General features: G+C 43.9%; 1 protein-coding gene across 5 annotated transcripts in view; it reads right to left on the minus strand.

The window, feature by feature from the left end:
• The window catches only part of TENM4 (teneurin transmembrane protein 4), a 782,056-nt gene that overhangs the window by 486,443 nt on the left and 268,128 nt on the right, over positions 1 to 27,485 (minus strand). Inside the window, exon 4 of one of the 5 annotated variants that reach the window (XM_063671258.1) lies at positions 951 to 1,047. The exons of the other annotated variants lie outside the window; for them this stretch is intronic. The gene's annotated coding sequence lies outside the window, so the exon portion shown is untranslated. The remainder of the gene's footprint in view (positions 1 to 950; positions 1,048 to 27,485) is intronic. 5 annotated transcript variants of the gene reach the window in all.

Genomic DNA, 27,485 nt, shown 5'->3' on the forward strand with positions numbered 1-27,485 from the left:
TTATTGGCATCCTCACTTAACAAATGAAAACAGATGATCAGAGATGAGAAATGGCAGTCTATGTCCACAGAGCAAGCGATAAGGCTTGGATTGGACCCAGATTCCATGGATTCCCAAGTCCTGGCCCATTCCAGTGCCTGAGATGGTAAGAAGCAGCAACTTCTTTACTCTGAGTCAGCAGAATGATCCAAATGGAGGTCAGAGGCATGGTAGTGACTATCTCCTCCTACCTTCCTTGTTTTCACCAAGCTCAGAATGATGAAGTGACTTTCCTGAAAACACAACAAGAGTAGAACTGGGGCTGAACCCAGGCCTGCTCTTTGGGTTTACTCTGTTTTGATTCTCATCCATCTACTGGGCAAAGATCATTGGAGGTGCTCTGTCTCTACTCCAAGTGACCAGGATGGGAGCTGCTCTTGAAACCAACTTATGAGAAATGATTAGAGGAACAAAGAACAAGAAAAGATCTTGAGGAGGGACATGCTGTTTACATTCACCTATTTTAGGATGTCTAGTAGAGAAGAAAGAGACTTGGCAAGATGTGGAGTGGATTTCAAGTCCAGATTATGGGAGAGCTCTACAAAAATCCTAAGTGTGGGGAGATACCAACCTCCATACCAGTCCCTGCAAGTTTCCAAGAACAGGCCAGGGATCTATAGAGATGCTGTTGTGGGTTTCCCAGCATCCAGGAGGGAATGGTCCATGCCTCTAAAACCCTTTTATCTCTAAGATTCCACAAGCCTTTGAAACATATAAAAATCTTGCAGGGAAGGCAAGCAGTAATCCTGCACTTTTTGTTCATTGTTCTTAGGGAAAAAAAAATCTTTATTGTAAAATAAATGAAGATAAAGTCTACCTATTAACGCATATTTAAGAGGCAGAGAAAAAAAGAACCCATAACATTAACTCAAATCATGAATACTCTCTGAAGTGTAAAAAAATCAACTCACTTTTCTTTAAATCTTCTTAAAAGGGTCTAAGAATAGTCCTTCAAATAATCCTTGAAGTATGCAATTTTAATTTGGACACATGGTAATTTCAGTCTACCTGTTGAAAGAGATAAGAGACAAATCAGTCATTTTTGATGAGGATGCTGTTCTGACAAGCAGCAGAGAAGATTCTTGCAGCTTGGGAGGTGGGGGGGAGATGTGGGCATGGGCATTAGTAGCAGCAGTATGAGATTTGGTTCCAGGCTGAAGGTTAGTGTTTGAACACTCAGAGGAAAGATGCAACTAAAATAGCTACTAGCACAGTGCCTGGCACATGGCAAATGCTCACTAAGTAGTTGATGGAAAAGTAAAAGGATGGCTGAGAAAATGAGTGAGATTTATCATTAAGCTTTCATGTGGGGAGTTACTTTGTAGCCTCATCTCTTCAACTCTTAGGGAGAGAGAATCTCCAGGTACTGGGCATATAATGGAAAGCAGCACAGAGAAAGGTACCAGTGGAGTAAAGAGAGTGAGGGATTTGAGCCAGCCATAGCTATGCCCAAATCCTGGCCCCACCACTTCTGACTGCACAACTCTGGGCTGGTTTATGTACTTATATTTGCTGTTGTTCCTAAATTGGATACTTAGCCCATTCATTAATTTTCAGCTCTTCTTCTTTTTTAATATAAGCATTTAAGGCGATAAATTTCTCTCTAAGTGCTGTCTTGGCTATACTCCACAACTTTTGATATTTAAAATTTCTTTGGTCATTCATTTATAATCATTTTATAATTTCTGTTATCATTTCTTTTTGATCTGTGAGCTAGTTGGAAGTATTTTTATAAATATATCTCAATATAGGTTTTTAAAAAAAATCTCATCTTTCTGTTACTGATTTCTAACCTAATTGCACTGTGGTAGGTGAATATGGTCTGTAGGATACTGACTCCTTGAAATTTACTGGGATGTATTTTATGGCCTAGGATACAGTCCATTTTCGTGAGTGTTTTACACGTGCTTAGAAAGAGTGTGCATTCTCTGGCTGTTGGGTTGATCTTGGGCTGGCTTTCTTTAAATGTTTCTGTATCTCCATTTCCTCATCTGTAATAAGGTATGTGAGCAATACACATTAGTTGCCTCACACCATTTAAAATTATACTCACTGACAAAGACACAGCGCACAAGGGAAGATCAAGGTGTGCTCTTTTTTCTTTATAACAGTATCACTAACAATGCCCTACACTGATAAAGTACTTAAAAGTTTCTAAACAATGACCACGTCTGTTATTTGGTCTTAAACCTGTATAATGTCACCTATGCAGGTAGAGATGGGAACCCACAAAGAAAAAGGACACACACCAGTTGGTGCAGTGGTTTATTCAGTCCTCAGTGCCAGAACCCCAGGATCCCTCTGACTCGCCTCTGCCCCTCACTCCTCACTCCTGCTCAGTTCAGTCTTCTTACCATCTTTCAAATCCATCCTTGTTATTACCTACAATGCCTCCATCATTTCTTACCTGCTTGGTTCCAACAGATCATTAAATTCCTACTATTTTAAAAATACAACACAGAAAGTAAATCCTGACAAAATCCTCCTGGCAGATGTGGCTCTCAAATAAGGCTGGTGTTAGGTCTTGGGTGCCAGAACATCAGTCTTGCAGGGGAGAGTGATGTTTATGTCTATCAAAGCAGGCACGAGTTTAGAAAGGTCGAGAAACACTGTGTTGAGTTCAAATTTCTTCATCTAGCAAACAGCCCTTCCCATGACCTTGTCCCCTGTCCTACCCCCAAGTTCTTTTTCTCCTTTTCAGAGAGATTTCCTGAAAGAGTCATCTAGACCACCACTTCCTCCACTCCCATGCTCTTCACAAATCATTGCCTTGTGGCTTTCAGCGCCTTTCTTTAAGATCATAGGGATGTTGTCACTGCATATTCCAGACACTGCTTCTCAATCTGCAGTGGCCTCTCTGGGTTGTTTGCTAGCAGGGACCCCTTCTCTCTAGAAACTCCTGCCTCCACATCAGCAACACCAGTTTCTCCTGGTTCTTCTCCTTTTCCCCCAAGGACTTTCTCTGCCTCCTTCACAAATTCTGTGGTTTGAATGGGCATTTTCATAATTTAATTAGAAGTGTTTTTATAACCATAAACTACCCTTTATTAAGGGCATGCCAGTCACTGTGCTAAACATTATTTTATTCTACTTAATCTTCACAATAACCACACGAGGTAGACATTATTAATATTCCTATTTTACAGATGAGAAAATAGAAGCTTGGTAAAGTTACCTAATTTGCCCAGGATCACTCAGCTACTATGTGGCAGAACAGGGATTCAAACTGCAATCCATCCAATCATAGCCTGTGCTCTCAGCCACTACATTAACTCATCCTGCCTTCCTATACCATGGCTTCTGTGACTCACCATTCTTCCACGATGTCATGGATTTCATGCTCTCATTTTGCTTCCCTCTGAAGGGAAGGCCTTTATCCATACTGTGTGCTGAGAAAATTCTGTTTATTGTTTAAAGCTCAGCTCTTCCCACAAAGCTATTAGCAAGCCAAACCAGTTTCATTGCTTCCATCTCTTTGCTGTGGCAGCTCTACAATGATATGAAACCATCCATTCATCCATCTGACCGTGTGTCCATCTCTCCACCCAAGAATTACACAAATATGGTAGAAGATTGCTTATCTAGAAGTCTAAACACAAGAAGCATCCAGACAAAGGAATTGTTCCAAAGGATTTTTTATGTTCACTCTTTGAAAAAATAATCATACTATGGTCAAAATTGAAGAAAACTTGGTAGAAGTTGTGGTGTTTGGGGAAGGGATGTGCTCTGTGTGGCATGTGTTAATGACTGGTCAAGGATAGTCATCCATGGGACCTGGCCAGGGTGCTTTCCGAGGTTACTAAACTAGATCTGTCCAATTTCCCTTACCCAATCCCCACATTTTAAATTCATATTTACATATCATCCCTGGCTCAAATACCTCATTATCCCTGAAGTCTTCCCTGATTCTCCTCCCCCAACAGGCACAGATGAACCTAGACACCTCCCTTGCCCCTCACAATGTATCTCTCTGTGTTCTCTCTGCTGGCACTTGGTATTTAATCATTCGTAGATAATAGTGCATTTCTTTTATTTATTTTTATTTTTTTTTAATTTTATGTTATTTTATTTTCGAGACAGGGTCTCACTCAGTCGCCCAGGCTGGAATGTCAAGGAGCAATCTTGGCTCACCGTACCCTCCACCTCCCGGGCTCAAGCAATCCTCCCACCTCAACCTCCTGAGTAGCTGGGACCACAAGCACACACCACCACGCCAGGCTAACTTTTTTATTTTTTGTAGAGATAGGGTCTCACTGTGTTACCCAGGCTGGTCTTGAACTTCTGAGCTCAAGTGATACTCCTGCCCCATCCTCGCAAAGTGCTGGGATCACAGGTGTGATACCAGCACTTTGCCCCGATTGCCGTTTATAGCCACACTACTTGGTGATGATCCAGCCACACTGATGTACATACTGCTTCACAAATCATATGCTTATTTTCCAGAGCAATTTTGGGCTTTTTATTTTTTAACTGTCTCTTTAGGTTTTGCACCCTGTGCCCAGCCCAGGAATGTAAATTTAATTGGGAGAAGGAAACTGCCATTTACATGGTGCTACAAGCAGTCTAGTTCAGTGATGAGAGGACAGTTTTATGAACAGCTCAACTGTTCAAGTTAAGGTTTATTATTTACTTTTATTTTTCATCCAGTATTATACATTCAGGTCTTTAACTAACTTGGATTTTTCCTTCAAAATAAAATAAAAAGCATGGGGACATATTTCCTTTTTTTTTTTTTTTTTTTTTTTTTAGTTCCTTTAAGTGTCTTTTATTTCATGATATGATCTGACTTAATCTTTTCTGTTTGCAAAATGACTATTCAGTGTGTTCATTCAGCAGAGACCAAGTTTGTATAACAGGTGCATGTCTATGTGTCTGACATTGTGCCAAGCATATTTTATAAAAGATATGACACAAGTCTGGGCAAAAAAACACAAGCCTGAGACCTCGCCTCTACAGAGATAATAGTGCATTTCAAAAAGCACTTCAACATTTTCATTGCATGCTTTATCTCCACCTCTTGTCTCCTTGGAGGTAAGAGATGCATCTAATTCACCCTAGATATTTTCAGAACCAACCCCAGTGGCTGGCACACAGATGTCAATGAGTAACTGATTGATTAAAATTAGATGACATTGTCCTTGAAAGGAGAAGGCTATCCAAATATCACTCAAATGCAAGCATCAAGCAGTGTATTATGCAAAGAGTACATGCTAAATAAACATAAAATCCTTCCATCCTCTCTCCACTCCTCAAAATTGAGGACTAGAAAAGAAATGCAATGTGTCCATTGAGCCTGAGGTTTCTGAAGATCTGTGTTCCACAGTTCACAAATATTAATATGTTGGTGTGGTGGCTTTTGATTTTCTCCGTGATCAACCAGGAACTGAAAACCCATGTTTGGCTACATTCTACTTTTCTTAGTCAGAAAATGAGAGTCAAAGCTTTGAAGATAGACAAGACCTTCAAAGTGAACTACTACAACCACTTTCTTTCACAGAGGAGAACCAGAGAGGTTCATCGTCTCCAGGTCATAGGCCAAGAAAGATTGTGCAGATGCATTTCCTCTGTTCTCTCCTAGACTTGCAAATGAAGCCTCTAGGAAATTGAGTGCTTTCTAAATGGCTAAAAATAAACTCCCAGAAACTTCATCTAGATATATCACGGCTGTAATTTACAGCGTCTAGAACTTTAGCATGGTATAATTAGCAAATGGATTACAATAATTTATTTTTGGTTTAAAAGCTCGAATGAACACAACCTTCCAGTGGAATGGGAAAACAAGGGGCTGTGAGCCAGCTGCATTCCTCCAACCTCTTCCAATGCCACAATGTTTGTGCTGGCTGGCAGCCCTCTACTGATGTCCAGTGGATATACAGAGAAGGAACTGCAATTCTGAGCTCTGGGCTCCCTGAAGGATGACTTCCTGGACATAGCCTCCCAAAACGGTCAATGTTCATCCTTTTAGTGAGCAGGAAGATGTCCAAACTCACCTTTTCAATGCACAGGAAAACCCAACAGCATTCATCAAGAGGAAAGAAGAGCTACCAACCTTAAACTGATGCAGAAGAAAGGTATACACTGAACAAAACATACCAAAGACTAATTACATGGATGTTTTTTCTTCTAAAGATTCTGGGTGCATTTTTAGAATGGCTTTCCATCACTTGCCTTACTGCAGGGAAAGTTTGTTGTGATGTCTCTGAATAGGCAGTACTAAAGGATGATACCAAGATAGACACTTGTCACGAACCTAGAAGATGACTAGACTGGGGTCAGAGAAGACCTGTGCTCAGGTTTTGGTTTGTTATGTGTGTCATGAATAACAACCAATTCAAAACCCTTTTATAAAATGTCAGGAATGAGTAACTACCTCACAAGATTGTTATGGGGATTAAATGAGAAAAATGTATGAAAAGGATTTTGTAAATGAATATTAGATGATTCTTCTTGAGTGAATACATGTCCAAAGTATATCATTCTAATGAGGACTTTTTCGACCAAAGCACTATAGAACATCGCAGCAAGGGCCAGGGGCAGAGCAGCAGAAATCCTGGGAAATTGTCTTCTCATGTTTCTCTGCATGGTGTCTGGGCAGAGGCAAGTCACCCAGCAGAACAATCAGAGCTAGAAAAGTTGGATCCCGACTTGGGTAAGGAGCACAAGACAACCTGTCTCCCTTCTCTCACACCCCTACCAAAACCAAGTATCTGCCCAAACACCCCTTAACATAGAAGGTGGCATGATGGTGGCCAGGCAGTGTGGGAAACTGAAGCAGTGGTTCTTGTGGCTGAAAGAAGGGGAAGGGTGGTTTTCTGAGCATCTGCCATATACGAGGCACAGTGCTGGGTCCTTTCACACTGGGGCTGTTCTCCAAACCATGGAAGGTTCCCCTGACACCATGTTATACCATTGCTCATGCTGTGTGTGGGTCTACGAAGCCCCCTTTCTTCTCTCTGTTTCTTCAACCAGTCCCTGAGCAGGAAGACTTGGACCCTCATCCTCTCACTCATTCAGTTCTTAGTGATCTTAGGTAAGGTACGTCATCCATTTTGGAAGGACTTCAGTTTTCTGATCTGTCAGGTTAGGACAAGAACCCCAAACTCACTGCCTTACCAGATTGCTTTCAGACTCAAAAACATTGGGTGTGAAAATTTTAAAAACAGTGCAAAAACCTGAAGGCTTATGTCACCCCTTGTTCAAGCTCCTCAAGAGCTTTCTCTTGCTGCTTGTGCTAGTTGGCTTTTGTGTTGCTATAAAGGAATATCTGATGTTGGGTAATTAAAAAAAAAAGAGGTTTAATTGGCTCATGGTTCTGCAGGCTGTACAGGAAGCATAGTGTTGGCATCTGCTTCTGGTGAGGGCCTCAGGAAGCTTCCAGTCATCGGGGAAGGAGAAAGGGAGCCAGCACATCACATGGCAAAAGAGGGAGTGAGAGAGAGAGAGGAGGTGCCATGTTCTTCTAAACAACCAGATCTCACATAAACTCATAGAGTGAGAACTCACTCATTACCATGAGGAGAGCACCAAACCATTCATGACAGATCTGTCCCCATGTCCCAAACACCTCCCACTAGGCCCACCTCCAACACCGGAGGTCACATTTCAACATGAGATTTGGAGGGAACAAAACATCTAAACCATACCACTCTTAAATAAACATTACATGTCTACTTTGTCCTCTGACCCCCTGCTGATGTTATGTTCCCCTCAGGGCCCCTTGTTCCCCCAGCTCCATCCAAACCAGGCATCTTTCAGGTAATTATGCTTAAGGAGTAAGTGCCGTCCCCAAGGCTAGGAGTCCCCTCCTCCCCTTCAGCTCTCAGCTTAGCCTTAGTCACTTGCGGGAGAGTTCCTCGGCCCCTCAGAGGAGGGAGTTTCCTCTACTCTACATTCTCAGAGCCCTTGGATCACACTTACCAGAGTGATGATCTGATTAATGCCTATCTCCCCAACTAGAATACAAGCCCTCTGAAGCAGGCCCACCTGTATGTTGTCCACCAGGGTGTCCTCAGGGGGCCAAGCATGCAGTAGACCCTTATCTATTTTGTTCACTGCTCTGGACCAGGGCAGGGCACATAGTAGGTACTAAAAAATACTTGTTGAATGACTGCATTTCCATGCAGTTCAAATCTGAAGCTGGGTCAGCTCGACCCTCCCTTCTCTGATCTCCACAAGCTCTCCCTTCCTTTCCCCTGCACTCAGGGCCCTTTCCTGTACTGTTTGCTACCAGGACCTCACCATTATCCAAGTAAGTAGCTTGTCTCCCCTGAGACCACAACAGCCCTGAGGAAGGCCTAGAGAGGCAAACCCTAGCGGGACCCAGAAAAGGGACAGATCCAGAGTATCTGGACAAATGGAGGTAGGGCACACAGTAGGGGCTCCTGTGGAACCCACATTTGACCTACTCTGAACTTCTGCCTCACAACCTGTTTCTAGGGCAAAGCTTCCAGCCTTGAGTCTTTGCTTCATGGGCTAAAAAATGTCTCTCTCTCTCTCTCTTTTTTTTTTTTTTTGGCTTGAAATAAATGGTTAGCCATTACGATGTAAAATGCAGCTGTCACAGTCCATAGAACAACAGACAGGTTAATATGGGTTTTTAAGAATGCCATTTCCTCATATTAACCCCAGAGCAATGGCAACCTATCAAGATAGACTCCAGAGTGCTCTGGAAACCTGCTGTTTTTGTTCTTTAATAATATTTGATGTTTAGATAACAGTTGATGTTTGTTTCCAAGTAGTTAAATGGTTTGCCTTTCCCTCCCTCCCTCCCTTCCGTACTTCCTTCCCTCCCTCCCTTCCTATTTACCTTCCTTCTTTCCCTCCCTCTCCCCCTCCCCTCCTTTCCTCCTTTCCTCCCTCCCTCCCTCCGTCCCTTCCTTCTCTTCCTTCTCTTCCTCCCTGCCTCCTTTCTCTTCTTCCTCATTCCTACTCTAAGAGTATCCTGGCCTAGGCTTTCTCCCTGAGGTCTGGGATATAAACACGAAGATGTGTATCTGGGTCATGTGTGGAATTCTGAAGCCTCCTGACTGGGTTCCTTGACCCTCATTTCTTCCTTTTATCCCCCCACCCTTCCCACCTGCCAGCCATCCCATCCTTCCTACATGTTGTCTACTATAGAACTAATTTATCTTCAAAAATATTTAAACTTTTAATAAAGTTTTTAAGTTATTCCCTAAGAGAGGTGAGCTTCAGTTGCATAGAAAATGTCAACGGTTAGGACTGGCCTCTCCCAGCAGAAGTGAAGACACACTGTGTTCTCCTGCCTAGAGGGAAGCCTGGGTGGTGTTAAAGGTACCCAGGAAACTCCAGAGGGACATGTCTGGGCTTGCACTGTGGCTCTGGCCACTTGGCTGCCTGGGGAAGTGACTGTAGAGTCTGTCCTGCACAGACCATTGTAGCTCCTGCCCAAGTTGGCAGCCCAGCGCCAATCACTAAGTCCTGCATGGAAGAGTGATCTGCGAGGTGCTTGTCAGCAGGGATAGATTGATTCCTTTCTGGTCCCTGTTCATGTTGTGTGTAATGCATACCCCACCAGGGAGTCTTGGAGGGGAGAGGTGAAGGGCGAGATTCTGGCACCACCAGAAATTACTTGCAGATCCTGAAATGGGCAAGGCTTTCTCAGGCCTCCAGCACTTTGTACATGCTGTTTCCTTAGTCTCAGTCACCCTCATCTTTCCCTGAGTAATTCCTTGTCCTTGAAGACTCAGTGGAAGATTACCTCCTCCTGAAAGCCTTCCTCACTGTCTGTCTAGATCAGGGGTCCATCCTGAGCTTCCAGCACCCTCCCTTTCTTCCTCCCCTGCTGGTGCCATTGTCCCCTTTGTGCAATGCTCTGCTTATTTGACTGTCTCCAATAAATGTCTCCTGTGAATGCCTACCAGTCTAAGGTACTCTGGGACAAAGAAAAAATAATCAATACACTAATTAATCTATGCATTGACTCTCTGCCTTGCTCCAAAAATAATTTAAGGAAGCACAAGGATCAAATATGCCCCCAAGTAACTTTGAGTCTGACGAGACAGCAGACAACATAAGCATTTTAAAAATATATGATAAAGGCTGACAATGTGATCAAGTTGAGGGGTTGGGCAGGAGTGGGGACCCTCTCTCTGATCTCCTGCAGGAACAAGCATGACACGCAAGGATGCTCAGTGAATGTTTGCGGAATGAATGAGATGGGTTGAGAAGGAGGAACTGAAGGGAACTTGTAGATCACTTATTTCAAGGGAGGAAATTGTAGTCAGAGAGGAGATGGGACAGTGCAGGAGCCCCTCAGTTAGTAGCAGTGCAGGACACAGAGCCCAGGACTATACGACATTAGTTGGTCATTCTAAATCCCATTTATTGGATATGCAGTAAGACAAGCCACTTCTCTCTGAGCCTCAGTTTCTGTCCTGTAAAAGAAAGACGTTGAAGTTTCTCATCTTTGAAGCTGTTCCCGTTCAGGGATCCCATGAGACTAAGGTTACCACAGAGGGCTGAACAGTGACCAGGTCATGGTCCTGTGACACAGCCTCTGCTGTCTTATTCTGATACTAATTCAAGAAGCTATTCAAAGACAGAGATCCTTCATTCATCTATTCAAAACATATGTACTGTATGCCAGGCACAGACCTGGTCATAACCACAGGACACCCAGAGATCCAATATATCTTTGTGCACCTATTCCGTTCATACAGGTCTCTAACACCCTGGGCGGCTGTCCTCAATAATCTGTGCTACATCATGGAGTAAATCTCTGACTTATTTTCCTTCCCTTCTGTTGCTTTCTCTCTCTTTCATACCTTCACTCACTCATGCACTCAGCAAATGTGTGCCGAGTCCCTACAGCGTGCCTGGCTCTGTGCTCTATGTGCTACAGCTACAGTGGTAAAGAAGACCCAGGTCTTGCCTTCTGTAACTCAGTACTCTCCTAGTACTCACCCAGGCAGTTTTCAGAGCTACAGTTTCTTCACTGTGCATTGTCCTTCTATTCCTCCACAATTCTGTTCCTGCTGTGTGTCTGCCTGGAACATCCTATCTACTGATCTCCACACTTCTACTCCTCTTCTAAGGCCTCGTGCACAAGCTGCCTCCTCTGTAAAACCTCCCCCTGAGGGTTCCATACCTCCCTGCTTTCTACCATAATCCCACTGTACTGTATTGGTAAATTCTGTCTGTTGGTCCCACTACTGTGAACTCCAGAAGGCCTTGGACAGTGTATTTTTACCATTGTATCTACAGCAGTAGGGAACCAGCAAATGCTCAGGAAACTTTGGCTGAAATCGCCGAACTTCCTGACCAGTATGTCCTAACTAGTCCAGGCTCTGGGGAGAGGGCAGAATCTTCCTCATTCCACCACATGTCCTACCTGCAAAGCCAGCACAATTATGCTGTGCAGCTTCCCTCTGCTCTCAGAAGTCGATCCCAGCTTGCCCAGGACCCAGGGACCCTGCTCCTGCACTCTGGGCTGCTTGCCCCTGCATCCTTGTGTGTCCCACCTAATCTCTGCTTAGGACTTTCCGCAGATTTGCTGGGGAATGTGCATAATCCAAAGTAGGAATATCTACTTTTGTAACATTTCCACAAATAAAAAATACTCATAGACACTTAAGCTATTCTGGCCACACCAGAACATTTTGGTAAAGTTCTTTAAGGAAGAAAGAATGATCTCCCCCTGCAAAGTTGTAGTCATACCAGCCAAGGCATAGGAGACTGCAGACACAGGCAAGACCCTGCCTTGGAATAAGATGGCTGGGGTTTAGCCTGGCTCTGTCATGATAGCTACAAGGTCTCAGCAACTTATTTCTTCCTCCTGAGAAGCCTCCAGGTCCTTACCTGTAAATCAGAGTTAATAGCACAACTCTTGCATTGGTGCAATGAAGATTAAATTAGGAGGTAAGACTCTTGACATATTGACTGTGACACTGTACTCAGTAAGGATTAGTACTCTCATGAAGGAACGGGGAAGGTGAGTAGAATGAGAAAAATATCATTTCTCATTGTAGTTTATACTTCTGAAATTGATCCCACACACACTGTCACATTTACACCTCAATCAACGTGTAATACATGCATTATATTATCCTTTTCTTATGGAGAAAGTATTTGAGGCTTAGGGATGTTGAATAATTTGCACAAGATCATACAGCCAGGAGAGACAGATTCACCAATTCTCTGACTCTAAATCTGGAGTTTCAATGGCCACCAGTCACTGAGGAAGCTGCTAGCATGGGTCTACAGCTGGAGAAGTATTCCTCCTCAGACCATCACCTCTATTGGACCAGGATCACAAGCCCCAAATAACCCTAGAGTATGGTAGACATGGTCAGTGCTCACTGAAAAGCCCCTGTTCTTTGCAGCCAATATCCACTTTCCTTATAGAGAGGCTGAAGTGAGTGGCACGGAGATGTGTAATTTCCAGGCCAAGAAACAATAAGCCCCTCTGTACTGTTCCTCTTCTGTGGTGGTGATCCTCAAAGCCATGATTTCCAGACTGCAGAGCTATAAGAGGGGGGCTCTACATGGCCCTCCTCTGTGATATGAGCAGGAAACGCATCTTTGTTGAGTCAACATCGCTGGGTTTGGGGGTTCCTTGCTGTTATATCGTATCTTAGTCTACCCGGACTGCCGTGTCTAGGTTCAAACTATCGACTGATCACCAGATAAACACCACAGGGAATAACAGTTGGCATGCAGTATCTGATTTAATCTTACCCTATGCACTAGGTAGCATCACCCTTATTTTGCAAATACAGAACTGAAATTTAAGGATTAAATTTAAAAATGAAATAGAAAGAATAAATTGCCCAAGATAACATGGCTAGCCTGTTTTCGAATGTCTTGTTTTCACACTTTTCGTCATTCCTTTTGTCCTTAGTTTCCGCATCTGTAAAAAGGGGGATGGGGCTGGACCAGATGCTTTTAACATTTATCCCACCTCTCATAATTATAATTATATGATTCTTCCAGCTTCGCCCGCCCTCCTGGCCTCCTAATGTGTGGCTGACCCAGATGTTGAGCCTCCAGGTAGATCGACCTCCAGTCCTGCCTCACAACCCCAGTCTTGCTGACGATCGCATCTGTCCAGAAAAGAAGAGTGATTTGACTGCTGGTTCATTCACTCTTTCACGCAATCACTTATCCTATTATTTATTCATTTCTACTTAATACTGACTCACTCATTCATTTACAGTTGCCTTCCACTTCCTCTTCCACCACCTGCTGGCCAAAGCTCATATTCAGTTCCCCCAATTTTCACTCATTTATTTCCTCAAAATCACACTTGTTCACTCATTCGCTCCTTCATTTATTTACCTGTTGATTTCTTTATTCACGAATTCATTTTTTACTTATTCCTTCATTTATTCATTCATTAAGTCACTCATTCATTCACCATTTTCATTCTTTCTGTCCTTCATTCACTCCCTTCTCCATGCACTCACTCACTCATTCCCTACTCTCCTTCCTCCCTGTTCCCCAGTGCAGCATCCTCCCAGGAAGCAGAGCCTCCATCATGGCTGGGGCCATTAGTCCTGCCTCCCAGAACACTCTCTTCCATTTTAACATCCTGCTTGTTGATCTGTGCAGGCATATCTCCTGGTGTGCAGGGGATATGCTTTCCACTCAGAAACAGATGTTCTTGTAATTACTGTTTTGACTTTCACCCTCTAATGACAGAAAATTCTTTCCACAAACTCCTCTAGTATCCAGGAAGGCAACCATGCAGAATGGGCAAGGCATGCAGTGCCTGGGGGTTCAGATTCCAGAACACAGGGTATTCCTGGCAGTCAGAGCTCAGGGGACTTGGGGAGAGCCTCCCTTCTCCAGGACTTTGCAACCTGGGGTCCAGGGCTGAGCTGGAGATGGGGGCATCTCGGAGAGCAGCAGACTTGGGGAGCCAGGTAAAGGAGTGTGAAGAAAAGCGGCCCATCTCAAGACTGTGGAGTCATAATCTGTCTGTACTTGGGTTACTACAGTGACAGGTGCCAGGGTCAGGGGTGAATATAGAGGCTTATCAGCATGTCACCAGCGAGAATAAGTTGTCAGCAATATCATGGCAGAAGATCAACATTACAATTTACTGACCTCTTACCCTGTATCAGGTATTTCTCATACTTTACTCTAGTTGTCCCTCAATGATCAATCTCCCCATCTTTCATTTAGAAATTTAATCCCTTGAGTTTTAGCTGGTTCCATGACCTCTCAGCCAAAGACTAGATTTCCCGGATTCCCTTGCAGTGAGGCACGACTGTCTAAGTTTGGGCCAATGGGTGTGAGCAGAGGTGTTATGTGCAACTTTTTGCTTGCACCTTTAGAAGAAAGCCGGATGCCTTCCACTTCCTCTTCCACCACCTGCTGGCTAAAGCGTGGCCCTTTTTAGTGAGCCATCTTTGTCTCTGGGGTTAAGGGCATCTTGAACAGCATGTTAGAACAAGATAAAAGAAGCCTTGAAGAACCTTGTGAAGTAGAACATCTCTATCCCCCTGGCTGAGATTTTATGTGCAAGAGAAACAAGCTTCTGTTATGCTTTGGCCATGACTGTTTTGATCTCTGTTAAAGCAGCCATGCCAGTGTCTACTAATCCCAGGAGGAAACCTCTTTGCCCACATTACGTCTTCTTGAGGATAAACTTCCCTTATGGGAACACTCTTGCCTTACCTTATTTCCTTACTAACTTCTCCTTTTCGTGGTTGAAACGTGTCCCTTCAAAATTCATGTCCACTGAAAATCTCTGAATGTAATCTTATTTGGAAACATGGTTTTGCAGATGTAATTAAAAAATTGATATAAGACCACACTGGATTAGGGTGGGCTCTAAATCCAATGAGGGGGTCTTTACAAGACAGAAAGGACACAAAGACACAGAGGGGAAGGCCATGTGAAGGTGGGGGCAGAGAGTGCAGTGATGTGTGTCCCCTAGCCAAGAAGTGCTATGGAGTGCTGACAGCCACCACAGCTAGGAGAGAAGCATGGAGTGGATTCTCTCAGAACCTCCAGAAGGAGCCACTTCGCCAATACCTGGATTGCAGACTTTTGGCCTCTCCAACTGTGGTAGCATATATTTCTGTTGTTTTAAGTCAGCAACAACCTGTTCTCTGTGAAAGGAGTTCAACCTTTATCTTGTGGCCAGTGGGGACCCATTGAAGGGTTTGCAGTAGGGAAGAGATGATAACGAGAATGGCTAACATGGGTTGAGTACTAACTCTGCACCAGAAAATGTCCCAAGTGCGCACTTAGACATACCACCTAAACGAATCCACAGCACAACCTGGACACAGGTACTATCATTACCCCCAGTTACAAATTAGCAAGTTTGTGGTAATTTGAGTGACAATGATTGGGTTGGTGGGTTTGGGAGAAGGAACCGGACCTGCCTCACCCAGTACCCCCTGTATGGCCTATGAGGTGGCCTATGGAAAGCAAAGTTCTTCTCCTCTCCTTGACGGGATGGCCAAGTCTGTCTAACTATAGGTCGAAGTGTTAGCAAGACCCTGTGTGCAGATCTAAAGCTGCCCTGTGGGCTTTCCATGGTAATTGGTGGAGGGCAGTGGTCAAGATCATGGCCTTGGAAGCCAGACCACCTGGCATTAAATCCCAGTCTGCCACTTACTAGTTCTGTGATATGGGGCAAATTAATTAAACTTTCAGTGCCTTGGTTTCTTCATCCATAAAATGGGGCTAAGAATAGTACCTACCTTATAGAAATGTTGTATTAGTTAACAGCATAAAGGGCTTAGAACACAGTTTGACAAATAGGAAATGCTAAATAAGTATTAATGCTTAACTAGTGGTCATGATGCTATAAAAGTATTTGCTGTTATTATTTATTTATTTATTATTATTGTTATCTGTCTGACTCCTCTATGTCTCAATTAATTTTGAATTTAGGCCAGGAAGATAAATATTATTTTCTAGCTCCACTGGAATCCCAAAACTTATTTAATTTTCTTTAGCCTGATTTTGCAGATGAGGAAACTAGGTCTGAGAGAGATGAAATGGCAAGCTCTGGACACCCTTCGAGTCCTCCTCCACATTCCCTGGCTGCCCAGTCACCCATCTGGTCTAGTTGTTGGGTTTTTGGGCTCACCCCTCCCTGGGACCAGGTGGCAGGTCCTGGAAGGTCTCCCTCCTGGCTCCCGGGCAGCGTGCAGGAGCCCATTGGGAACTCCCTGGGCCAGCTGTTCATCTGCTGCACAGCATGCTGAGCCATGCAGCCTGGTCAAGTGGACGTGGGCCCATATGAGGATCCATAGTCTATGTTCATACAAGGCTGGCTGACTCTTCAGCTCTGATGGAGCTATTTCTGCAGGCCCGAGCTGTGCTGCAGGGAAAGCAGGTTGCACATACATGCATAAACATGGTCCTTCTGCCTAAAATGTCTCTAGACCTTGTCCCTGAGTGAAGGCAGCATGTTTAATGTAGAGAACCAGACTGCTAACCACACACCTGACCCCACATACCGGTTCATTGGGAGGACAGAATTTCCCTCTGCCCAACAGCACAGAAGATCTGAGAGGACAGGGGTGAGAGGGAGAGTGAGGGAAGGAAAGGGGAAGGGACATTTGTTGAGCATTCACTGCAGGCCAGGCACTATGCTAGTTGCTTCACATTTGTATGAATATAACAATTGTTATATTCATAACAATCCTATGCTATAAACTCATTTTAACAGGTGTGGAAACTGAAGCCCAGCAAGCTGAAATCACTTGTACAGGCCACATAGCCAAGAAACACTGGAGGCCTGCCGAACTTTTTTTTAATAGTTTTTTTGGGGGAACAGGTGGTTTTTGGTTAGATGAATAAGTTTTTTAGTGGTGATTTCTGAGATTTTGGTGCACCCATCATCCAAGCAGTGCACCCTATACCCAATGTGTAGTCTTTTATTCCTCACACCCCTCCTACCCTTTCCCCTGAGTCCCCAAAGTCCATTGCACCCTTCTTATGCCTTTGCGTCCTCATAGCTTAGCTCCCATTATGAGTGACATATATGATGTCTGGTTTTCCATTCCTGAGTTACTTCACTTAGAATAATGGTCTCTAACTCCATCCAGGTTGCTGCAAATGCTGTTGTTTCTTTTTATGGCTGAGTAATATTCCATGGTATGTGTGTGTATATATATATACACACACATACATATATATACACACACATACATATATATGTGTATATATACACACACATATATAGGTGTATATACACACACACATATATATGTGTATATATACACACACATATATGTGTATATATACACACACATACATATATATGTGTGTATATACACACACATACATATATATGTGTGTATATACACACACATACATATATGTGTGCATATATATTCATATTCATGGGATATATTCCATGGGATATATCATATATATGCGTGTATATATATTATATATATCATATATAATATATATGATATATATGATATATATGTATATATATATCATATATATCTATATAGTACAGTTTGGCTGTGTCCTCACCCAAATCTCAACTTGAATTGTATCTCCCAGAATTCCCATGTGTTATGGGAGGGACACAGGTGGAGGTACTTGAATCATGGGGGCTGATCTTTCCCATGCTATTCTCATGATAGTCAATAAGTCTCACAAGATCTGATTGGTTTATCAGGGGTTTCTGTTTTTGCTTCTTCCTCATTTTCTCTTGCTGCCACCATGTAAGAAGTGCCTTTCACCTCGTGCCATGATTCTGAGGCCTCCCCAGCCATGTGGAACGGTAAGTCCAATTAAACTAATTTTGTTCCCAGTCTTGGGTGTGACTTTATCAGCAACATGAAAATGGACTAATACTATGTATATGTGTGTGTGTGTGTGTGTGTGTATACATATATATACACGCACCACATTTTCCTTATCCACTCATTGATTGATGAGCATTTGAGCTGGTATCATATTTTTGAAATTGTGAATTGTGCTCCTATAAACCTGCTTGTACAAGTATCTTTTTTGTATAATGACTTCTTTTTCTCTGGGTAGATACCTAGGACTGGGATTGCTGGATCAAATGGTAGTTCTACTTTTAGTTCTTTAAGGAATCTTCACACTATTCTCCATAGTGGTTATACTAGTTTACATTCCCACCAGCAGCATAAAAGTGTTCCCTTTTCACCACATCCATGCCAATATCTATTACTTTTTGATGTTTTGATTATGGACATTCTTGCAGGAGTGAGACAGTATTGTGTTGTGGTTTTGATTTGCATTTCCCTGATCATTAGTGATGTTGAGCAGCTTTTCATGTTTGTTGGCCCTTTGTATATCTTCTTTTGAGAATTGTCTATTCATGTTCTTAGCCTTTTTGATGGAATTGTTTGTTTTGTTCTTGCTGATTTGTTATAATTCCTTGTAGATTCTGAGTATTAGTCCTTTGTAGGATGTATAGTTCAAGAGATTTTTCTCCCACTCTGTGGGTTGTTTGTTTATTCTGTTATTTCTTTTGCTGTGCAAAAACTTTTTGGTTTAATTAGGTCCCATCTACCTATCTTTGTTTTTGTTGCATTTGCTTTTGGGTTCTTGATCATAAAGTCTTTGTCTAAGCCAGTATCTAGAAGGGTTTTTCCAATGTTATCTTCGAGAATTTTTATTGTTTCAGGTCTTAGGCTGAAGTCTTTGATCTATCTTGTGTTGATTTTTGTATAAGTTGAGAGATGAGGATCCAGTTTCATTCTTCTGCATGTGGCTTTACAATTATCCAAGCACCATTTGTTGAATAGGGTGTCCTTTCCCCACTTTATGTTGTTGTTTGCTTTGTTGAAGATCACTTGACTGTAAGTATTTGGCTTTATTTCTGGGTTCTCTATTCTGTTCCATTGGTCTATATGAGGCCTGCCTAACTTTTTCTCTGACACCACATTCGACTTACCTTCATTTTGAATAGGGAGTGTCCTCAAGGTCCAGAAGAGACCCAGAGCAGGTTCTACTGCATGTCTCAGCCACTAATCATCACTGCCAGCAACAGTGTTGTGGGCAGCACTGAATCACACTTGACACTCCATGGGGGTCTTTTACTTGTATTATCTCTTTTGACTTGATGTAAGTCAAGACATGCTCTGCTAGTGATTGTACCAAGAAAGTTCCATAGCAGAAAGATGAAGCTATTTCATCTTCTGGACCCCACCAGCTCCATTTCTGGAAATGCCAAGGGCATAGAGCATGTTCTCTTTTTAAGAGGCTTTCATCAGCAAATTCAGCCATCATTTCCCAATGCCCATTCAGTGCCAGGTACTATGCTTGGGTAGGGGATTCAGAGATGAATCATACAATCCCTGCCCCTGAAAGGTTTATGCACAAGTGGGAATTATAGCTCTGGAAGCTTAAGAATATCCATGATGAGGATGATAATAAACACTTATTGACTGCTTACTATTGGCTATTCTAAGTTATTGACCCTTATTACCTTATTTAATCTTCATAAAACCCTGTTATTTGCTTCATTTAATTCAGGAGGAAACTGAGGCACAGAGAGAATGGAATTACTAATAAGTGGCAGAAGTGGGAACTGCATTCAGTTGGTCTAGCTCAATTTTGTAGGCATGCAGTGATTAATTTGCCCAGAATGGGTGAAGAGGTCAGTTACAGCCTCATAGAGAGGCAGAATCAGTGCAGGGTTTTGAAGCATAGGCGTTTGCCAGGCAGAAAACAGATGACAGTACACCAGGAAGCTCCAAACAGAAGAAGAATGAGAAAAGCATGAATAATTGTTAATAGGCACAAAACTATGGTGTGCAGAAGAATTTCCATGGAGTCCAGTATGGCTAGTACATAAAGCAGGGGAGTGGAGGGTGGGATATAATTTCAGAAACGAGGCTGCAGGGGGAACAGGGACTCTTAGAGGCTCATGAATGCCAGGCAGAGAAGCCAGAACATTTTATTCACCCATTGAACAAGTGGCATTTATTTGTTGCATATGAGTAGTCTGGGGAGAGGCGGTTCAGGCCGGCAGAGCAGTTCTACGGAGTTATCAAAGCCCAGGCTCCTTTCACATTTGAACTCTGCCATACTTAGCATTTTCTGCGTGGTTGCAAGGTGGCTGCCACACCTCCAAGCATTATATCTGTGTTCACAGTGGGAAGAAGGGAGAAGGATAAAGAACAACGGCCTGGTCTTTGTGACAGGAGTTCAACCTTTATCTTATGGCCAGTGGGGACCAGTTGAAGGGTCTGAAGTAGGACAGAGATGATAACAAGGACGGCTAACATGTATTGAGCAACTAACTGTGCACCAGAGAATATTCTAAGTGCACACTTATACATATCACCTCAACTAATCCATAGAGCAACCTAGATACAGATACTATCATTGTCCCTAGTTATAAATGAAGAAAATAAGGAGACACAGAAAAGTTAAGAAAATTGCCCAAGGCTGCCTAGCCAGGAGTAGCAGAAACTGGGTAGTCTGCCTCCTGGGTCTTGCTGCTGATCACCACATTCTTGTGTATTTTAGAAAGTGTCCACTCCGACTGCCAGAAGCCTCCAGGTGAAGGGGATGGGGCTTGAGCAGGCTTGGTAGCCCGGTTGGAGGTGAAGGTGGCAGGGTAGGAGGGGAAGAGTCAGGACACAGAGAGACACTTGGTGTGGGGTTGAGGGTGAGGGATGAGTGGAGGACACCCCCAGGTCTATCTGACCCTCCCCTCTCTAAACCAGGCTCCTTCTGTGTCCACAGGGCCTGCAAAACTGTGGCTGGGGCACCTACCCTGGAAGCATGTAGAGATTTAAAAAAACGAGTCATACCCTCGTAGCAGGCACAGCCTGACTCTGGTTTGACTTCCACACTGACACCCACATCATTAACATGGTTCCCTGTGCGCACTCTCACCCTAGACAGTGCCAAGGATAGAAAAAGCATCAGCTGGTTTGCAGAACTGGGGCCATGGTTAGATCATTGTCTTGTGCCTGGCAGGCAGGAGCAGGGTGATGCTGATGTCTGCTGCTGGCAGGAGCCTGAGACGGGCTCTGGGTCTGAGTAGAAGGGGCAGAACAAAGATTCTGGGGCTTCCATTCCAGCTGGACCTCAAGCCATCCCTCAGCAATCTCCTAAGCACCTATATGTGGCAGACCCTCAGTGGAGCACTGGGGTACAGAAAAAAAATCTGATTATCTCCCAAGTCAAGGAGCTCCCAGTCCTCACAATGTCAGTACCTGGTGGTGGGCACTGTGATACAGGAAAGCACAGAGGGTTGTGGGAGAATGACATGGTGATCCAGGGGTGTGGGGGGATGCCAAATCTGTCTGGAGGTCAGGGCGGGCTTCCTGGAGGAAGGGACTGCAAGCTACTTTCCCAAAGTGAAAAGTTGGCCAGGCAAAGAGTGAAACTGTATTTACTGGGACCACATGGACTAAAGGGAGAGGAGAGAAAGCTAGGCATATAGAGGAGCATCTGTTACATCATCACACTCTGGCTCCTGGCATCTTGGTAGCTGGTTGATACGGCATCTGACTGCTGCAGAAAGCAAAGCTCTTTGTGCTTGCAGTAGATTCACTGCAAAATGAACACAATTCTTCCCCCCTTATATCCACACCCCTTTGCAATGTGACTCTAGCTCCTCCCACAGGAGGTGGAGTCCATTTCCCCACCTGTTAAATCTGGGCTCACCCTGTGACTTGCTTTGATCAATAGGATGAGGCAAAGTTGTGATATGCGAGTTCTGAGCTCAGGCTTCAAGAAACCTTGCTCATGCCTGCCTGTTCTCTTGGAACTTTGCAAGCTGCCGAGGTGAACAAGCCCACGCTAGTTTACTGGATGACATGAGACACATGGCCCAGTCTACCCCCACCCACGCCATCTCAGCCCTTTGTCTCGGATAACAATCAGCCTTCAGCTGATCCACCAGCTGACCTAGGGTGACCAGCTCATCCCCTTTCACCCAGGACTTTTCCTAACTTTAAAACTGGAAGTCCAATACCCCAGGAACATCTTCAGTCCCAGGCAAATGGGGATGGCTGGTCACCCAGACCACTTCAGATGCATGAATGAGCCTAGCCAAGCTTTATCTAGATTAACAGAATTGCCCAGCTGACCACACACTCAGGAGTAATAATACACAGTTGTTTTAAAACACCAAGTTTTGGGCAGTTTGTTACACAGCAATAGATGAGGGATACCCTGGCACATGTGTGAATTAAGCCCTGACTTGTGGCCTTAGTAACAGCTGGGAACTGACCAGATCCCTCTCCTTGAGCATGCCATTGAGTGATCGCAAGAGGGAGGGCGGTGGAACTTGGGGAGGCTATGCAACCTGTCTGGGATCTCAGAGCCAGAGCATATTGGCAGTGGGAACAGACTCAGGTCTTGGAATCCTTCCTGTTCCCCCAAGCTGCCTCTTTAACCAGCACATTTGTGCTGCAGTAACTCAAGCTCCCCCAGAGACTGTTGATTGAACAAATCTCTGGTCATGCTCAGGCTCTTTGACACGGTTTTCTTGACAAGATCCAGCGTCAGACTGTGTGATGTGATCCCCTCCCCCACAAAAATGATGAGACCAATACTTAACCACAAGCCACCACCAATTCTGCTGTGGCCAGAGACTAGGGCAAAGACAAACACTTATCAGTCAGCAAAAGAGATATGTTCAGAACTTGCTGATGCACAGGCTGAAAAGCCACACAGGTTTTGAGCATGAATAAGGAGCTAGCAGACAGAGATCTTAGCAGGGTCTTCCCTGGGGAACTGAACTTGTGTTTCCTTTTTTGTGGATAGAGTAAGAAATCTCTCCAGCCATCTTGGGGAGGGCAGGGGACCCTGACAGATTAATTTGGAAAAAATGTTAGTTTGTTCCCTATTCCAAGGACAAATAGGATGGAGCTTTTCTTTCCGGTGCCTGGGCATCTTTGCCCCTAAAGAGAGCTGGCTGACTTTTTGGGCTTTTTGGCATTCCCATGAGCTCTTTCCTGTCCAGCTGCTCTGAGCCCTGTGATATGTTGGGACCTTGGGGCTTTTGGAGGATAACGGTACTAAGGGGAGCTGGTGGTCTCAGTGGTCTAATGGGGAACACCAGAGGCAAAATATAGCACCGAGAAGACTCCTTTCCTTCCAAATTCAGGAAGGCTTGGGTGGGAAGTTGGGAACGTAAGACTCTGTCACATCAGGAGCCCAGCACTGGACAGCTTGCCATGGGCCAGCAGCTGTCTATGATGCAAAATGGCAGTAACCACAGCAGTGGATTGAACAATAACAGAGACTTTCCATACTTGAGAGGTGTTATAGGTCAAACAGCATTGCTCGAAATTTATATGTTGAAGTCCTAACCCCTAGTACCTTAGAATGTGACCTTATTTGCAAACAGGGGCATTGTAAATGTAATTAGTTTAGTTAGGATGAGGTTATACTGAAGTAGGGCAGGCCCCTAATCCAGTATAACACGTGTTCTCCTAAGCAGTGGAAATTGGGACACAGACATGCACACAGGGAGAACGTCATGTGAAGATGAAGGCAGAGACTGGGGGATGCCTCTATATACCAAGGAATGCCCGAGGTTGCCAGCAAACCCCCAGAAGCTAATGGAGAGGCATGGAGCAAGTCTTTCTCACAGCTCTTGGAAGGAAGACTCTGCCGACACCTGGCTTTCAGACTTCTAGCCTCCAGACGGGACACTATATTGTTTAAGCCACCCAGTCTGTGGTACTGTCTTATGGAACCTAGCAAACTAATACAGGAGTAGGAGCCTGAGAGACCTTTTTATGCGGGAGAGGAATGTATACATTTCCTTGGTTCTAGGACAAGGTGGGGAAGAGGAAGTAGGGAAAGGGATCATAACAGAACCATCTGGACATGCCCCAATCTCTGTGTGAAAGCTCAAGTCAGTTTAAATTTGACTTGAGAAAGAGAGGACTGTGCTATAACTCCCCCAGCCCCATGAGTATGATGTTGAAGCATCTTTTCCCATTACATAATGGACATTAGCACGGAGGTAGAAGCACACAGAGGTCAGAGAGGCATCTTCTCCTATTTTACCTGTGAGAAGATAAAAGCCCAGAGAGGGGAAGAATTTGTGTCAGAATCCCACAGCAGGGAAGGGTAGAGAGGGCCTAGAACCTTGGTATCTACAAATGTCCTTCTCCAAATATCAGCATGCCTCACCCAGTATATGGCATTTGTGTGAAATGCTAACGCCTCTGTGGGCACAACTGCATATTTAGACATCCTTAAGAAGGAAAGGCAGCTGGAAAGTGGATCTTTGCATTTCATAAAGTATTTTAGAGCCAGGATGAGTGAGGATTATCTTCCAAGACTGTGCCTTCCTAGAGGGAAACCCAGCCATGGAAACGCTGTGGAGTAGAAAGTAAGTGGTTAGTGCCTAAACAAAAGCTTTGATGTATGAAATGATTAACCGTTGGGTTCCTTTAAATAGAGAGTCCCCATAGACTGACTAAATGTGGTGTTTTAGAAATCTTTAACAACTGGGAAGGAGAGAGGAAGAGGATCTGGGAAACAGAGTTCCATTCTAGGGTTGGGAGCCACATGTCATGGAAGACAGTTAGACAGGGGGATTGGTTGAATAAATGGATAAGAATTTATCTTATCCATTTATTGCTTGCTGCAGAACGTAGCCTAAAATAATTGTGTAAGTTAATGAGCAAAGAAGCGTCAGCTTTTGGACAAATCTTCATTAACATAGCTAATACTGATTGACATTTTCCATTTATTTAGTGTTTTTCACATTTCAAAGAACTTCCCCAACAATTCTCTAACAAGCTAAAATTCTCTAAGCTGGGGTAACCAAGTACTTTGCCATCCAAAGCAGGTCACTTTTGAGGGTGAAAGGCAGCATTCTTTGATTGTTGTTTGCTTGTTTGAGACAAGGTCTTGCTCCGTTACTCAGGCTGCAGTGCAGTCATGTGATCATAGCTCACTGTAACTTTGAATTCCTGGACTTAAGGGATCCTTTCACCTCAGCTTTCTGAGTAGCTGGGACTACAGGCACATGCCACCACACCTGACTAATTTTTATTTATTTTTTGTAGAGACAGGGTCTTACTACGTTTCCCAGGCTGGTCTGAAACCCCTGGCCTCAAATGATCCTCCAGCCTCGGCCTCCCAAAATGCTGGGATCACAGGCATGAGTCAATGCACCTAGTCAGCACTCTTAATAATGATGCTGGATCAGCAGATGTAAACCAGGGCTGTCCTAGGCAAACGGGGGCATGATCAGCCCACTACAGCCTCCTAAAGAGACTGGATGACCAGGGACACCGTTATTCACTCACTTATCCATTTATTCAACCAATCCCCCAAACCTGCCCCTTCTACTTTACCTCTATCCATTCAGTTGCTCAAATAAAAATATAGGTCATTCTCAATTCTTTGTTTTCCGTCACAGACCATGTTCCTCCCCAACTCCAATCCATCAGCAAATCCTGCTAACTCTGTCTGCAAGTTATATCCCACGTGGCCTTCTCCTTTGTGTCCTTCTCTGATTTCATCCCTGACTTAGGCATCATCAATTCCCGCTTAGACAACAGCAGGAGTGTTCTAATTCATCTCTCCATTTTCTTTTCCTTTTTTTTTTTTTTTTTTTTTCAGTCAGGGTCTCTATCTGTCACCCAGGCTGGAGTGCAGTGGTGTGATCTTGGCTCACTGCAACCTCTGCCTCAACCTCCAGAGTAGCTGGGATTACAAGTGTGCACCACCAGGCCCACCTACATTTTTTGTATTTTTAGTAGAGACGTGGTTTCTCTGTGTTGGCCAGGCTGGTCTCCAACTCCTGACCTCAACTGATCCGCCCACCTTGGCCTCCCAAAGTGCTGGGATTACAGGCGTGAGCCACCGTGCCCGGCCCTCATCTCTCCATTTTCATACTTGTCCTTCTTATAATCCATTATTCAAGAAGCAATCAGAGTAATTTTTCCAAAATGTAAATCTCATCTTATCTTTTACTTGCTCAGAATTTTCTAGCAGCTCTCTACTGTACCAAGAATCAAAAACTAAACTTGTTTTGGCCCTAACTTTGTTCAATAAGTATTTGTTAAATAAATGAACACATAGTCAACATGTATTTATTGAGTACATTTTATCGACTAGGCTCAGTCAAGGCACATTTTTAGCTTCTGTCACACTTATGTCATCATTGGAAGGAAAACTTCATCTTTATTCCTGATAGTTATTTCCATGGGAAGGGAGCCCCATTAGTGTCTCTGCGAGCCATCTTGCCCCTTTGGTCACAGGTGGTGGTATGAGTTACATTAGTGGTAAACTGAGGAAGAATATGGTTATTCTCGGTTGAGTCTCAATTTTCTTCCTCTTGGCAGTTGGCAACATTTTTTTATGTTCCTCCAGGGGCTGGCTTATCCTCTGCCTCATCCAACATGGCCTATTACCAGGTGGGTCAGTCTGCCTAATTCTGGGTCCAATTATCAAGTCTATTTAGCTGTTACACTAAGCTAAATTATTCATTATCAATAATAAACATGGTATTTTGGCTTTCATCTGCCATCTTCTGTTTATTTCTCAACATGCTTAGGACTCAGGTGGAGAAGGGTTGCTATTTATTGGGCTGCCTCAAAGACCTCAGATACCCTTGCGAAACAGGAGAAGCCAGTTGCATAAAGCCTGGTGCAGAGCTGCTGGCAACCCAAGGGTATAGCAATCTGGGACTCGAGAAGTGAAAGCTGTAATAGTGCAGTTGCTGCCTGAGCAAGGATCATGTGGGACTCACAGTGAAAACTGAAGTACAAATTTAGCAGCCGCATTTAGCCCAGAAGAATGTCTTCAGGAATGAATCACGAAGGGAATGTTGTCATTTGTGCAAAGAGACAGAGGGTTATAAGGGAAAAGGTGGCTAGAGAGTCTCATTTATGTTTATGAAAACAGATGGCCTTTTTGAAAAACAGAAAGCCAAAACAAAAGCATCATTTATTCCAGGAGTTAAGAGATTTTTCTATTGACATCACATCAAAAACCCATCTCTTAAGCTTTTTAACCCCCTGGGGAATTCATAAATAGCACTTCTTAAAATAAAAGCAAAATGAGTTTTCATAAAGATGTAAGTTACATGAGACTACCTTGGTCTCCCCGCCCCCACAGCTTATCCTCGCTTTGTCTGTTCTTTGCCCGGGTGCTACTGAAAACCAACACTCTGCTGGGAGGGGTTTGCAAGAGGTGGCAAAGGTGAAATGTCATACATGATGCTCTCGGGGGAGAGATGTACTGATTCATACCTCCCTATGTCTCAGATACCCCTACAGCAAGTGAAAGACTGGGTTGGAATTTTGATTTTGTTTCCTCACTATCTTTAATTTTTTTTTCTTCAACCCATTCTTCCCTTTGTCTTCAGACTCTGATTTAAAATGAAAAAATTGACGCCTGTGCTTACAGCTACAGCTGTGCCTAGTGCATGTCTTTCATCTGCTCTTCCAGATCCACTGCTCTCCTTTTCCAGCCTGTTCTGTGCCCTGCAAGGCTGCTCTTTAACCACTGGGTCAACTGGGCTCTCTCTGGCTTGC

Source organism: Pongo pygmaeus, chromosome 9 (genome assembly GCF_028885625.2).
Source record: "Pongo pygmaeus isolate AG05252 chromosome 9, NHGRI_mPonPyg2-v2.0_pri, whole genome shotgun sequence".
Taxonomy (NCBI): Eukaryota; Metazoa; Chordata; class Mammalia; order Primates; family Hominidae; genus Pongo; species Pongo pygmaeus.